This window comes from Anoplophora glabripennis, unplaced genomic scaffold, assembly GCF_000390285.2.
Source record: "Anoplophora glabripennis isolate ALB-LARVAE unplaced genomic scaffold, Agla_2.0 scaffold606, whole genome shotgun sequence".
Taxonomy (NCBI): domain Eukaryota; kingdom Metazoa; phylum Arthropoda; class Insecta; order Coleoptera; family Cerambycidae; genus Anoplophora; species Anoplophora glabripennis.
The window spans coordinates 46,808-51,608 of record NW_019416913.1 but is presented as its reverse complement, the minus strand read 5'-3'; the positions used below and the strand labels follow the sequence as shown (position 1 = coordinate 51,608).

Sequence of the window (4,801 nt, the reverse complement as noted above, 5' to 3'; positions counted from 1 at the left end):
CGAGGAACCAACAAAAACTTGATGTATGTGAACGTAAACAAACTAATTGGAAAAAAGGGTCAGATTTGCTAAGACCCATATCAACACCTTTATGTGGTCCCAGAGAAGAACTAGTAAGTAGCAGTATGGTTGAAAAAAATGTTTCAATTTAATCTGAATTTTAATTATGTTAATTTTTTTTTAGCCATCACATAATCTTGGTACTAATGATATCAACTTGGATATAAATAAAAATGTATGCAATACAACTCGGAGGCCACTTAATAGAAGAAGACCAACTGAAACTGTTGTCTGAAAGTTTGGCCTCAAACCAGCTAGCTGAAAAATACAACGTACTTGCAGACAAGAAAAATGTGATTGCAGGTTACACACTGAAAAAACTCAAACTGGATATAGAGCATTCAAATGTAGAACACAATCTCAGAACTCAGGCTCTTAAATTAGATATCGAAAAAAAAACTGGAAGTTGAGATAAAAAAACAACAAATAGGCTTGCCAGCGATACAAAATAATAATAATAAATACTTTTTATTATATGTAAAAAATGTATAGGACTTGTTCAACTTACAACCAGACACTGTACGATATGCTGTTATACAAGATTTTTGAAAACATTAGTTGACGTTACAAATTTCACGGAAACATAAGGCTTTTACATATTGCTATCTTTATCAATTTTAAATATATTGATTTTTAAGATCAATCACTATCTGGTGAAAGTAGTACTTTTGAAATACTGTTTACTATTTTTTCAAACTTGTTACCTTTAATTTTGTTTATTTTTTTGCCATTTAGTTTTCACAAAAAGTGTTTATACATGTTACTTGTTCATTTAAATAAAAAATAATGGACCAAGTAGGAATTTTTGCAATATTGTTTATTTGTTTTAACTTTACACTACCCAACAGAGTATTCCAATAAGATAACAAATGATACAACTTTACCTAATACATACATATGTCTACATACATATTTTATCAACTATAAAAATCTAATTTTATCTTCATAAACCCCCAAAAAAGTGAATAATCTCTTGTTGGACATGATTTACATTCAAATTTCTAACTACAGGTATTTCAATATTCTCGGTTTCTATTAAATAATTTAGCTCATTTAAATTGATATTTTCTGGATGTAGTGGTTCTGGCTCATTCATTTGTCTGGCAATATTGTGCAGCACTGTTGTTGCAATTATTATTGCTTTTGTGGTTTCTAAGTTTAATCTCATTCCATATGCAACTATAGGAAATCTTCTTTTCTATATTCCTATAATCCTTTCAAATTATATTTCTAGATCGCACTAATGATTCGTTATACATTTGTTCAGCTCTTGTTATAGGATTCATTAAAGGAGTAAGAAGATAATTTATCGTTGGGTATCCACTGTCTCCTGTAATAAAAAATTTACAAATAAATACACATGGATACTGTTGGGAAAATGTCCTGCTTCCAAACGTATTCTTAAATTACTGTGACCAAATATTGTTGCATCGTGAGCAGATTCAGGCCATCTTTCCACCACATCCAAAAATTTTAGGTCTGCATTTCCGACAACCTGAACATTTAAAGAGTAATAACCTTTTCTATTTTCAAACACCTCGGCATTATCACCTAAAAGCAAAATAGTTTATTGATTGTACAGTCGGTAGAGCTTTTTGGTTGCGACGGAACAAGTGATAGGTGTAAACCATTTTTACAATTGTTCCGATCGTGTAAGTATGCAAAGTTAGTTAAGGAATATACAATTTTAAATATTACAGGATGTATGCCAAAAGCAACTGTTACGTGTTAGTTCTCTCTTACCAAAAATTAAACTAATTATCTTTATTATTTTGATTCATACCAGGAGATTGTATTCTGATGTGAGTGCCATCAACAACTCCTATCACACGGGGAAAGCGAGCAATGTCATACAATTTATTTTGTTCCTGTATAATCTTGTTTTGTTCAGGCATTTTAACGTAACGAGGAAATAAACTTGCTATTATTCCTGACACTTTACTAACAATTCTACAAGCTGTACTTATGTCCATTCCCATAAAGTCGGCTACCTGTCTAAGATGACCTGCACTGGCATAATACCGAAGACAGCACAAGACCTGGTTCATAGGTGAAACACTGTTATTTCTAGAATATGAAATTTGATTAATTTGTAATGAACCGGTATTAATTTCAAGTTTTATGCAAGGCCATTGGCCAGTTATTTATTTAATTAGTTAATTGGGTGAGAGCAATTAACCGCGAGTCGAGCCAAACCGTCCGTTTGCCCCACTTTGTCGAGGGCCGCGCGCATAATCCCACCACGACTCCTGCCTAGTCAATGGGGGATTGAAGCAATAAAACCAACGATCCTGGACTAAAATCCTCAGTTCGCTGCCAGAACTCGAAGAACTCCAACACCAGCCTGAGGACCACCCCGAGGACCTGAAAACCGATCAGAGACCGCCACCCGACCCAAGGAGTTAGCCGCCAGAAGCAACCGTCCGGAATAAGTAAGCAAATTGTATTTTCTTATTTTCACTTGCCTGCTATGGTATAAGTCTGGCCGTTTTGAACTCTGGCAAGACTGTACGACCACAGCGTTGTCGGCGAGGGTTTGGCTGGGTGCTCCACCGCCCTCATTCAACGAACGTTGTCCGTCACGTCAACCGAACTGCTGGATTGGCTGGGTGCTCCACCGCCAGCAGAAGACGTTGAGTGCAGGCTCGTACGGTAGCAGCGTTATCGGCGACGGTTTGGCTGGGTGCTCCACCGCCCTCGTTCGACAAACGCTGTGAGCCCCTTTACTGAAACTGCTGGTTTGGCTGGGTGCTCCACCGCCTAAGCTTGATAAACGCTGTAAGGCACAATAACCGAAACTGCTGGTTCGGCTGGGTGCTCCACCGCCAGTAGAAGACGTTGTGTGTCGGCTGTGCAGCGACGGATAGACCCTCGAAGTTTGGCTGGGTGCTCCACCGCTTCTGGGAGAAATCTGTCGGCCGCCCCGCATTTGAACTCGCACCTCGCCCAGTCTTTGCCTCCTGTTCACCAACAACATCATTTTCCTGATTACCGTTTGCTTATATTTATGCCCGTTGTAAACCGCTTTTTCTCCTAGCTGGTCGCATTTTCGCTTAATTTCCGTCGCTTTGCTAGAAACTGCCGCCGATATTTATTTGTAGAATTAGAGTAACCCGTAATCATTTTTCTGTTTCAGAACCATTGGGGACAATTTATTTATTGATTATTTATTGCTCTAATTTATTAACTTTATTTTTCCCTATCTAGCACCGACCGAAATTTGAAACCGAATATTATTTTGGCGTACCGCTTCTTAAAGTATTAGACCGTTTATTAAATAAACTAAACGCCAAATACTCCGCTTTTCTACCGTACCGATTTTGTGTCCTGATCTTTGACTATGTGCTAATTTGGTATTTATTTACAGCACCGAAAAACCGCATCGGCATTTTAAATCCGTCGTAATAATAATTGCTCTAACCCATTTTGATAATAATTGTAATTAGAATCTATTTTACTTTTGTTTGTTTGTTTCAATAGGCCTTATTAATAGACAATAAACCTAGTATAAATATAATTCCAGTTTGTATTCATTCTTAACGCCGACAAGTTTGATAAAATTCCGATCAGTAAAAAAGAGTTTTCTTATTTTTTTGTGATCTACACTGATAAGACCGTTTATTTTAAAAGTAAAATAACACTACACAGAGAACTACGTTGATTAAAATTAAGAGAAATAACAGACCCCTGGAATTAAACTTTCTTCACTGCAGCTATCCCGAGTACTTACTCTAAACCGAGGGTAGGTTTCACGTGGAGTTTCCCCCACGTAAAAGATAGGAAAACTGGCGCCCGAAACAATCCGCACAGAAAGATTTAATCCGGAGTACGTTTCTCTGACGTCACTCGCCACCGCCGGCTGCCAACCACCGCTGCCGATAAACTAGTAGTCAAGGGTCGTCATAAAATTAGACGTCCAAATAGGGACGTCAGTGACGTCAATAAATCTAGTAAATTAGAATTCGCAATTGTGAATTAAAATTCCATTTAGAGTTGGTAGTATACCGGGGGCGGCCACAAGTAACGTTACTAACCGTCACCACTAAAACCGAAACCCAGCGAAGTACGTTACAAATTCACTTCATTCATTAATTTCTATTATGATAAATTAGGAGCCAAAATGTTTCCAGCGCAGTATCTACTTTAGTACACTACCTATTATGTGGATATTCTAGCTGGTCTTCTATCTGAGGCAAAACATTTATTAAAGTTTCCTTAGTTAACCTAAACCTTCTAAAAAATCCCATAGGATCCATTTCTTCAAAATAATTTGAACGATCATAAATTTTCCTAGGTAATCCTGCTTCAATTATTTCTACAAGTTCCAAATCATCTCCAATGAAATCTAGTTCATCATCTAATTCTAGGTTTTCCATTATCACTATTTATAATTAACTATATTGTCATCCTGAACCAATTAAAAAGTTGATTCCTAATTGTAAAAATGAATAATGAAACATAACCTAACAACTTAAACAAGAATACTTTAAGTGGTCGCTAACGAAGCCTTGGTAAAAGAAAGCTTAAGGATACTATAAGCATTCCTTAATGTTGCAAGCAAAATGTTGATTTTATGGGTTGCTTAGCCGTAAGGATGCCTTAAAACCGTTGGTGCAATCGGCCATATAAATATTGTAAATTATAATTCAAATTTCAAATTAGTTATCGTTTAGAGTTGGTAGACCACCGGGGGCGTCGGGTACGTCATAACGTACTTGTCAAGTTATCCACTAAGCTTGCT

The 4,801-nt window shown here is 36.8% G+C and overlaps 1 pseudogene; it reads right to left on the bottom strand.

The window, feature by feature from the left end:
- Positions 1-1,003: 1,003 nt before the first annotated feature.
- On the bottom strand, positions 1,004-4,436 carry LOC111692013 (annotated as a pseudogene).
- Between the last annotated feature and the right edge of the window lie 365 nt (positions 4,437-4,801).